This window comes from Salvelinus sp. IW2-2015, unplaced genomic scaffold, assembly GCF_002910315.2.
Source record: "Salvelinus sp. IW2-2015 unplaced genomic scaffold, ASM291031v2 Un_scaffold1194, whole genome shotgun sequence".
In the NCBI taxonomy this organism is placed as follows: Eukaryota; Metazoa; Chordata; class Actinopteri; order Salmoniformes; family Salmonidae; genus Salvelinus; species Salvelinus sp. IW2-2015.
The window spans coordinates 4,581-16,338 of NW_019942771.1; positions in this window are offsets into that span (position 1 = coordinate 4,581).

Here is an 11,758-nt window from a genome sequence, read left to right on the forward strand (position 1 = left end):
CCTCATGATCCTTGAGGTTTTCCTGCTTCGGGGCTCTCAGATTTCATGCTTTCCCTCTTCTGTCCCCCTCTGACTAACTGCTTCCTCTAGATCATGCTTTCCCTCTCTCCTCTTTTGTCCCCCTCTGACTACCTGCTTTTCCTCTAGATCAATGACTTTCTCTCTCTGGGCCCCCGTCTGTCTGGCCTTACCTGTTCCTCTAGATCAGTGCTTTCCTCTTTCTTCATTTTACTATTTCTGTGTCCCCCCTCTGACTACCTGCTTCCCTCTAGATGCAATCGCACTTAGATTCTTTCCGCTCTCTCTATGTGTTTCCCTCTCTGACTACCTGCCTTCCTCTAAAGATCGAATGCTTTCCCTCGTCTCTGTCCCCGTCCTGACCTACGCGTGCTTCCTGCTAGATCATGCTTTTCCCTCTCTCTGTCCCCTCGGTGAACTACCGCTGGCTTCGCTCTAGATCATGCTTATCCCTCGTCTCACTCTCTATGTCCCCTCTGCGCTAACCCTGCTTACCTGCTCGATCATGCTTTCCCTCGTCTGGTCCTCTCGGCCCTCGTGCCTACCTGCTCTACACTCTAGATCATGGGCTTTCCCCCTCTCTCCTGTCCCCCTCTGCGTACCTGCTTCCTCTAGATCATGCGCTTCGTCCTCTCTCTCTGTCCGCCCACTCCTTGACTATACCTGCTTCCTCTATGATATGCCTTTCCCTCGTCTCTTGTGTCACCCGCGTCATGACTACCTGCTTCCTCTAGATCATGCTATCTTCCCTCTCTATGTCCCCCTCTGCTACGCTGCTGTACCTCTAGGATCATGCTTTCCCTCTCTTTTGTCCCCCTCTGACTAGCACTGCTATCCTCTAGATCATGGCTTTCCCTCTGCTCTGTGTCCGCCTCTGAACTACCATGCTTCCTCTAGATCATTGGCTTTCCCGTCTCTCTGTCCCCCTTCCTGACTACCCCTCTGTCTTTCGCCTTCTAGAATCAATGCTTTCCCCTCTGCTCTCTGCTGTCTCCACCTCTGACTATCCTGCTTTCCTCTAGATCAATGCTTTCGCCTCATGTCGTCGTCTGCTGTCCCCTCTCTGACTACCCATGCTTCCTCTAGATCATGGCTTTCCCGCGTCGTCCTCTCTGTTCCGCCCCTCTGAGCTACGCTGCTTCTTCTAGATCATAGACTTTCCCTCATCTATCTTGGGGTTATCTCTCTCCATCTCCTTCACATGTCCACTCGCCGTTTACCTATGTAAAGAAGGGCCCAATCCTCATCTTTCTGGTCCCGCTCTTAACAGTTCTCCATGCACTCCTCTCCTCTAAAGGAGGGGCTGGCAAGGCTGGCCCATCCATCTAGTGTGGTTGCTACTGCTAGTAGTACATGCTCTTCCTGAAAACCCGCCAGTGTGCACGGTGTACCTTCTGAAATAAGCATCAGTGCAGTGGAGCTAAAGAAGTTAGGCAGCGAGGAGAGGGGAGGAAGGATTGAGAGAGAGAGAGAGTAACGCCAAGGGGAAAGGCGGAGGATCTTTATTAGCTTAGGGTTCAAAAATAAACCAATTGATAAATGAGCCAGGCCATGGCCTTATTTTTGGGAACAGGATTATAGCGCAATAGGAAGGATTTGAATGCTCTGCCGGCTTCACCTCTTTCTCTAATGGTCTATACACACAATGCCAGCTCTCTGCAGTCTCATACGCCAGTCACACAGTCCGATGGATGAGATTCAAAGACATCTTCCTCTCTGGACAGCGGTTTCAAAACAATCGCTATCCAAATATTTATATTTGAGGGATGTTTGGTGACCGACAGAATGGTCATCATGAAAGAACACACAGACACCTATGAGACATTGTTTAACTGTAGATAGGAGGAGATGTTCTTTTCTAACGATACCCTTTTTAATGTCCTTCAACTACTCCCATTGCAAGACGCTTGCATAGACATTATAAAAAGATGTGTCAAACGAACAGATTGATTATAGGAAATTATGCTCAGTTTGTCAACGACCGGAAGCATAATGTGGTTACCACGTACCGCTAAACAGAGATTTTTTTGGGGGCCTAAAGACTGTTATACTAGATTGTCTAGTCTGTGTTTTATAAATGTGGCAAATAAGCATAAACAACACAATTTATATAGGAAATGGCAAACTTTCGTTCCATTTCTGAGAAGTAAGGTTAAGGCCACTTGAAATTCTCAACATGCCTGGAAAAACAAAAGTGGAACAGACTAAGCTGCTGTTCAAACAGTTTGGAGAAATGAGAAGAAGAAGGGTGTGTTCAAATAACCAATATCAGAACTGTTCAAAAAGGTGAGTGAAATAATGCAAACCCTTGTAAGCTAGATATCAACGGTAATGAAACAGGATATAAAAAATAAGACTTATAATACGGGAACAGCAACAATAAAAGTATAAAGTATTAAATGGTAGCCCCCATTAAAAAGGACAAAATGTGCTCGAAATAATGATAGAAAAATAACATTCCAAGAAAAGAAGGCACAGAAGCTAAAATAAACAACCATACGCACAAAAGCGGGTATTGTTTTTTTTTATTATTTGTTTAGCTTCCTGTTTAGTGAGCATTTATCCTTTGGTCCCAAGAAATATCTCATATCCATCCACCCTGACAGGTTGGTGCAAATACAAGAAGCTGATTTAAACAGGCATCGCTTCATATTAAAAAAAAACCAATACAGATGGTGCGGGACGTTTTTGTTAAAGTTACGATTGCTCTTTAAATGCTGGACAAATAAAAGGGGGTGGGGGAGTAATGAAAGGAGTTTTTTCTGTCTGTTTATAGTTAAGCTCTTTTTTTTTTTTTTGGGTGGGCGAAAAACCATCATGTCTTCTGATGATGGGCCCCCCCACCTGACTCTCCGTGGGTGGGATCGAACACTAATGCTGCGCCCCTTGGCCAGTCATGTGAATGTCTCAATAGATTAGGGCCTAATTTTATTTATTTCAATTGAACTGATGTCTATATGAACTGTAACTCAGTAATCTTTCAATTAAATTTGCATGTTGCCGGTTTAATTTTAATTTGTTCTAAGTATCGATCCAAGTAGGCTAAAGGTGAAATATAATAGAGTAAGCTGGCTAAACCACTAGCACGGTGAGTGGCGGTTTTAAGAGATTTTGTTGATGAAGAACGCTGGTGTTTAATTTTCTAATAGCTAATTGCCTGCTAACAAGAATTAAGTCATTATTAGTGAATGTGCATTATGCATGGTTTCAAAACGTTAACAATTTGTAACAAATTTTCATAGACAGACTTGAAAGCCAGATCAGTGATTTATTGCAACAAGAAAAAAAGCAGGTTAAAACTATTTTGATAAAATAATAAAAAAATGATTGCAGTGGGTCCTTTTCTGGTTGTGTGTGGAAGGCTTTATATTTAACTAGGTAATCTTCAACAAGCCCCTGAATTCATTAGATTATTGCTGACTGTTTGAAATGCAGTGTATTTTGACCTTTATCCCATTGTCCCAAACCAATCCTTTTTTTAATAATAGAGACAACATTATTTTTTAACGTATCTAGATACACATACCAGTCAATAGTTTTGGAAGCACAGCTGCTTCATTAAAGGTTTTTTTCTTTATTTTTTTTTTTTGTGTTTTTTTAATAACCTAGTTCTAATCTACTACTAGCAATTGTAGAAATATATAGTGAATCATCAAACACATGAATACACACACATACTATGGATCATGTAGTGTCCTCTTAACCAAAAAAAAGTGTTCAAACAAATAAAATATATATTTGAGGATTCTTCAAAAGTAAGAAACCTCTTACGCATTATAGGAGCCCTCTTCATATGGAACAGCTTGGGCACACTCTTGCATTCTCTCAACCAAGCTTTCATATAGGGAACTGAGCTTTTTTTTTTCCCAACCATCTCTTGAGGAGTTCAACATATCGGCTCTCACAAATCTTTATTTATTTTTTGTTTATTCTTAGAATCTCCTTCTTTGTTTCCTCTTTTGCAGCGAGCATAAGGTGTGTACTGTGTCGAAAAGGCTCGTAACGCCGGTCGCTGTGTTGGCTGCTTTTTTTTTTTTCCCCGAAGTGCGGCGCAGGGAGAGAGAGAGAGAGGAGGGCCAGAGGACAAGTACTAGAGAGAGAGAGGGGGGATAGGAGAGAGAGTAGAGAGGGGAGGAAGGGGAGAAGAGAGAGAGGAGGGGAGGAGAGAGAGAGGAGAGAGAGAGAGAGAGAGAGGGGAGAGAGGAGAGAGAGAAGAGAGAGGGAGGAAGGAGAGGAGGGAGGAAGAGGAGAGAGAGAAGGAGAGAGAGAGAGAGAGAGAGGGAGGAAGGAAGAGAGAGAGAGAGAGGGGAGAGAAGGGAGAGAGAGAGAGAGAAGAGGGAGGAAGAGAGAGAGAGAGAGAGAGAGGGGAGGAAGGAGGAGAGAGAGGAGAGAGAGAGGAGAGGAAGGAGAGAGAGAGAGAGAGAGAGAAGGGCAGGAAGGAGAGAAGAGAAGAGAGAGGGGAGAAGGCAGAAGAAAGAAGAGGGAGGGAAGAGAGAGAGGGAGGGAGGAAGAAGAGAGAGAGAGAAGAGAGGGAGAAGGAGAGAGAGGAGAGAGAGAGGGGAGGAGGAGAAGAAGTTTGATAATTGACCAGAAGACCTCTCCCATCTTTTGTTAGTAACATCTGTCTTCTGAAAATAGAACACTTAGTGATCATCCTACCGCCCGCGTGTTAAATATGACCCTCGTCTAAAGTACACTAACAAGAGAAGTCACACACATACTGCCCTGACATTGACTTACACCTGCATTTACTCCTGGAGGACTCAGGGCAGATAGGAGAGACAGAGCACATTCCTGCTGCCTAAGTGAAAAACCACCTCAGACTGTGGGTCTTGGGGGGGGGGTCTCTTTCGCATGTATTGGCATGGGAAACATGTTTACATTGCAAAGCAAGTGGAAAAAGATAAACCAAATGTGAATAAACAAAAATGAACCGTAAACGTCACTCCACAAAGTTCCAAAGAATAAAGACATTTGAAATGTCATATTAATGTCTATATACAGTGTTGAAATTATCATGCAAATAGTTAAAGTACATTAAATAAAACTAGGTTGTATTTACAATATGGTGAATGTCTTCACTGGTATGCCCTCTTTCCTTGAGCAAACAAACCAGGTACAAATTGTGCTGCTGTGATGGCACCACTGTGGTATTTCAACCACTTAGCATATATAGAGTAGTTTAGCAATATTGGAATGTTTCTATTAAAAATCTCATTGTGGGTCTGTGTAATCGGAGGGAAATAGTGCGTGTGTCTATATGGTCATACATTTGGCAGCAGCTCAGTTTTCACCAATTTTATGTGCAGGTGTCACAAAACCTTGTCTTCTCTTGAGAGCCAGGTCTGCCTTTTGGCATAGCCTTGTACCTCAATAAGCAAGGCTGCTTCACTGAGTCTGTACAGTAGGCAAAGAACTTCCTTATTTTGGTCAGTCTCTGTTCTATGGGCCAAAATAGCAATTCTCTGACGTTTGCCCTCTCCCTTTGTTAGATAATAAAACGGAATTGATGTATGATCCACAATTAATAGCTTTCCAATCGGCGTGGCTATCAAGTAAGTTAAATGCTTTTGTTTTCCAAGAATGGTTTGGTTGTGGTTTAATGTTTGTGTCTGGGGTTTCTGTGGGGTGGTGTTAACCAGATTGGTGGATTTGGGTGTATGATCCAGGCTGCAGACTGCTTGTGGTGAGCCCTCGACCAGCTTGCTTGGGGCGTCCTGTCTCCCAGTTTGTCAAGTCTCTGGCGTTTTATCGGAGTGAGATTAATGGGCTCTTGTTATGGAAGGTGTTTGGAGGAAGAAATCCCTTCCCTTTTTAGATGTTGCTTAGGATAATCTCACGTCTATTTTCTGTTTTGAATAACCTTTAGAAAGGTTATAATAAGGCCTTCAAAATGATCCTGTGTTCTATAGTGTCTCATCGCAGTCAATCTAAAGCCTCCCCCTAACAAACCTAGGACAATATCCAAGTGAAGTAAACAAAATATTCCCTTAATTTAACCCCAATGACCGACAGCCTATACCTCGGGGCACACCGTGGGTAATATGCTCTCTGTTCAGTGGGCTAGGACCGAAAGAAATTTTTACCTTCTCGTCAGCTTCGGGGATCTTTGATTAGCAACCTTTCGCTGTTACTGGCCCCAACGCTCCTCAAACCCACCTAATGGCTTCATAATACCTGCCACACAAGTCATATGGACCGCTATCTGCATGCATGTATTTGGTAGTTGTTAGTGTTGTACACGGGAACAGGATGTTTATGCCAGAATTCTGCCACATGGACGATCTCGCCGTCTAAATCACATCCGGTTCATCAACAACAACCGGGGGAGCTACTTTGGCGTCGTCAACAAGACAAGAGACACGGCACAGAGAGAGAGATCGTTGGAAGCAGAAATTCTGACATAAAACTCCTCACCGTACGCTAACAACATAAAAATACCTCACCCAAATTATGCTGCAGAGAGAGGAAGTTTGGATGTGGAAGCACTAGGTAATGTACCTAAACAGGCAAGGTTGAAGAGCGCCATAGGATTCTTCATTGTTTCCCACCAAGTCTACTACAATTGTCCGAAAAGTGCCGCCGTGTTTCTTTGGCCCTGAAGCACACATCTACTAGTATACATTTCAATATCTTCTCTCCTGACGCTGACAAGTTTACACATTCTTTTCGTTTTTCTGTCCCTGAACAAGGCAGTTTACCCACTTATTGGTGTCCTTTAGTTCAGTCCGGTACTGTTCTTTCTCGCGCGGCACCGATAGGCCAGTTTATTGCCAATAGGACCATAATATTGTGTAAAGGTCCTTTTGTTCAAACGCAGTTTCCTTCTGAACAGTTTTGATTGTTGACACATTGATTTCTTGTTTACCACTATGTCAGAACTTTTCATGGGGAGACGATTATAGAAGCCATCATTATAAAAATGGGACACTGCAAGATTATCTGAGAGGGCTGGGTAACCTCTAAATAAAGATACCTCTATCCTCTGCAGCATAGGTTTACATGCAAATTATATACAAAAGAACCAGAAAATAGACGTTAAAATCCTACAAACTCCTGATCTTGGTCGTCTAAAAGGAAGTTGGAGAGCTTTCGCTTGTCGCGGCTCCTCATCCGAGAGACCCATTGTATTCCAATTACACCAATAACAAAGCGACCAAAGTTATACTCCGACCGAAATCTGATAAGCCCGCTGTGAAGTGGTATATTTAGAGTTGCGCGACCTAACAGCAGCATGGCTCTGAAAAGAAACTTTCAAAGCTTCTTGAAAAATGGTTCAACGGTCTCGGGAGGCTTTCTTGTTCACCAACCAACACTAAACCCCCACAGAAGACCCCAGGCATAACCAGCACACAATTAGACGCCAAAGACCCTTAAACATTGTCTAAAGAGAGTGATTTTTTGGCTGTCCGTTCTCACTAATATCCAAACAAGATAATCTTCATTTGACAAGTTTTTGGGAAAGTAGATTTAACCAAAAACAGAGAGATCAAACGAGAATGCTCATTTGGCCCTAAAACAGAGACTGACCCAAAATAAGGAAGTCTTTGCCATGTACAGGTACCAGTGAAGTTCATAGCCTGCTAATTGAGATAAGTGTTCTTGGCCCGATAAAAGACCCTCGGCTCTCGAGCGATAAGACAGTGTTTTGGAGCACCACTGCTACATAAAGGTTTCTATGTGTATGGCACACATGAAGAATCTAGCTGGGCCTAGAGCCAAACTTCTGGTAGTATGACCAATTAATTAAGAGCACCAACCTCTACCAATTGTCACAAACCCACGTATACTATCCATCCCGACTATACAATCAGACCGATTTGTCTTCAAACCAAGACGAAATTGAGTAAAATATAAACAAAGAATATTAGACCCAAAATATTTTGCTCACAAAATAACTCTTATAAATATACTTAATTGGTAACATAGCCCACGTGTGCATCCACACGCAGCCGCAAATTTGGTGACTGGAGTTGGCCGACAAGAAAATGGGGCCAACCAGCTGAATGAATCTCATTCTACTCATTTGTATTAATACAACTCTATGTTTTTATTTTATCTGTTTTCTTTAAACTTTATTTTCTGCACATATATTTTTTTTTTTTATTCTAACAACTGGTATTGATAGACATAATATTACACAAATCAAAAAATGATCCTTTATCATGATTCCACATTTTAATGGAACTTTATTGTGTGAGGGTGAGCTTGATTTTACTCAGCGTTTCGAGATTTTGAATGTTTCTTGTTTTTTACAAAACAGTTTGTTTTAATTTCTTTTTCCAACTTGCTTTGGCAAAATGTAAACAATGTTCCCATCCCACAAATACAATGATAGATGATACGAAAAAATGAGAGACGCTAAAAAAATACAAGAAACAACCCCTTGATTAATAGGCCGTGCCCGACACCACTTTTGACTGGTAATTCGTATACTCGTCACAAACTCCACAGCACGCCACGAGTCGTCTATCAGTTTAGGAAGATATATATAAAAATAACAAAAATCTGAGTTAAGGTACAGGCTGAAAGCATATTTGGCATCTTCTGTTCTCTCTAGCTCGCCCTGAGTCCTCCAGGACAGTAAATTCAGGTGTAAGTCAAATGTTCAGGGGCAGCTATGTGTGTGACTTCCTCTTGTAGTCGTAACTTTTGAAGACGAGGGTTCATACTTTACACAGGCGAGGGCGTGGGAGTGTAATCCTCTTCCCTTCTAGTCTGGAGTCAAGTGGCACTTTAGTATAGGTTCTTTGTCAGAAAGAACATGTTACTACACAACAGACAATATAATTACAATAGATGGGATATCGATCTCTGGGTCAAATATCAAATCATCATTCCTATCCACCACCACTCCTATTCGTACTACATCTATCTCATCGAAACTACACTTCCTTCTCTCTCTTCCTCTTCTCTCACTGACCTCCTTCCTCACCCCTCTCTCAATCATCCTCCTTCCTACCCCTCTCAAAAAGACAAATATGAGTACACTCTCTCCAATCGCAATGCTCTTCGATCGCTCCTCATCTCTCTCTCTCCTCTGTCCTTCCTCCCTCTCTCTCTCTCTCTCTCTCCTCCTCCCTCTCTCTCTCTCTCTCTCTCTCTCTTCCCTCCCTCTCCTATTCGTACGATCTTTCCTCATCTCCTTCTCTACGCTCACCCTCGTCTCTCTGGCTTCACGCTGCTCTCTCTCTTCCCTTCTTTTCTCTCCACTCTCGTAGTCTGCTTGCATCTCTCCTTCCTCCCCTCCGTCTCTCTCTTCTGCCTCATCTCCTTCCTCCCCTCTCGTCTCTCATTTCCTCGTCCTTCCTCCCCTCATCTCTCTCCACATCTCCTTCCATCGAACCCCCTCCACATCTCTCTCTCTCCTCTTCTTCTCTCCTGTCCTCCCTCATCTCAGTCTCTTCTCTCGCTTTTCCTCCCCTCTCCTCTATCATATCATATCTCGCTCCATTCCTCCCTATCCCGTCTCTCCTCAGTTCTTCTCCTTCCTCCCCTCTCTCTCTTCTCTCCTTCCTCCCCTCCGTCTCTCTCCTCTCTCTCTCTTCTCGCCTCTCTCTTCTCTCTCCCTCCCTCGCCTCTCTCCTTCTCGTCTTCTCTCCCTTCGTAATATCTCTCTCAACATCCCTGCCGTCCTTCTCCCTCCTTCTCCTCTTTCTTTCTCTCTTTTCTTCTCTTTCTCCTCCACTCTCTCGGCCTTGGACTCCTCTCCTTTTCCTCTTTATATTTCCTTCCTCGGCCCTCTGACTCTCTCTCTCTCATTCTCCTTACCTCCTCTCTCTCGCTCTAACTTCTTTAGGCTTCCACTGCAGACTGATGCCATTTATTTTCAGAAGTACACCGGCACACTGGCGATGGTTTCAGGAAGAGCATTACAACTACTGGACAGTAGCCACCAACTAAGATGGAATGGGCCAGCCTGCCACGCCCTCCCTTTTAGGAAGAGAGGAGTGCTGAGACTGGTTTTAGAGGGACAGAAAGATGAGGATGGTCTTTTTTACATAGGTAAAGGGGTGACCAATGTGAAGGAGATGGGGAGAGAGAACCCCAGATAGAGAGGGAAAGCATGATCTAGAAGAAGAGTAGTTCAGAGGGGGATAAAGAAGAGAGGGAAAGCAATGAACTAGAAGGAAGCAGGTAGCCAGAGGGGGGACACAGAGAGAGAGGGAAAAGCATGATCTAAGGAAAGCAAGGTAGTTCAGAGGGACGACAACCAGAGAGATGAGGGAAAGCATAGATCTATGAGGAAGGCCAGGTAGTCAGAGGCGGGAAGAGAGAGGGCGCATGATCTACGAGGAAGAGGTAGTCCAGACGGGGGACACAGAGAGAGAGGGAAAAGCATGATACTAGAAGGAAGAGTAGTCCAGAGGGGGGACACAAGGAGAGAGGGAAAGGGCAATCCTAGAGATTAAGCCAGTAGTCGGGCCACAGGGAGAGAGAGGGAAAGGCAGTCCAGAAAACTAGAGGAAGCAGTTAGTCAGAGGGGGGACAGAGGAGAGAGGAAAGCATATCTAGAGAGAAGCCGGTAGCCGAGGGACGAGAACGAGGAGGAAGCAAGCATGATTAGAGGAACAGGTAGCAGAGGGGGCAGGGAAGAGACGCAGGGAAAGCAATGAATCTAGAGGAGCAGGTAAGTCAGAAGGGGACAGAGAGCGGGAAAGCATATCTAGAGGAACAGGTAGCAGAGGCAGGGAGCAGAGGAATAGCATACAGAGAAAGCACTAGTATCAGAGGACAGAAGAGTAAAGCATCAGAGGGCGGTACAAGGGACAGAGGGAGCAAGATGTCTAGAGGACAAGCAGGTAAGAGGCACAGAGCGTGGAGCGCACAGAGAGAAAGGAAAGCAATGACTAGAGGAAGCTAGGTAGTCAGAGGGGACCACAAGAGGGAGACACTAAGCATACTAGAGGAGCAGTACGTCAGAGGGGACACAGAAAGAGGAAAGCCGATCGATCTCTAGAGGAAGCAGGTGACAGAGGGGACACGAGAGAGAGAGAAGCTATCTTTAGAGGAAGCAGGTAAGTCAGAGGGGAAACAAAGACAGAAGGGAAAAGCATGAATCTAAGAGGAAGCAAGGTACGCAGAGCGGAGGACAGAGAGGAAAGTATGATCTAGCAAGAGTAGCAAGCAAGGCGACCTATTAGGAAGTACAGAGGCGGACACAAGAGAGGAAAGCATATCTAGAGGAAGCAGGTAAGCTCAGAGGGGACAGAGAAGGAAGCGAGCATGATCTAGAGGAAAGCAGGTAGCAGAGGGGACATCAGAAGAGAGAGGGAACATCGATCTAGAGGAACAGTGTTTCAGAGGGGGACAGAGAGGGGAAAGCGATTAATCTAGAGGAAGCTCAAGGTAGTTCAAGGAGGGGGCCAGAGAGGGAAAGCATGATCTAAGAGACACAGGTCAGAGGGGGACACATGAGAGAATAGTCATGATCTATGAGGAAGCAGGTAGTCAGAGGGACACAGAGAGAGAAGAGACGAGACGAAGTGCAGGTGATCAAGAAGAGGAAAGCATGACAGCGAGCAGAGCAAGGGGACAGGAGAGAGGGAAAGCATATCTTAGAGAAAGCAGTGTATCAGAGTGGGGATAAGATGAGAGAGGATTGTTTGTTTGGACTTGTATATAGGTCAGACGGAGAGAGGAGTCATTGCGTGGATTAAAGCTAAGGGAACATCGAGATGGTATTACTATTATCATAAGACCGACCTCCCTTAGAATCAAATACTGGCCCTCTCTCCTC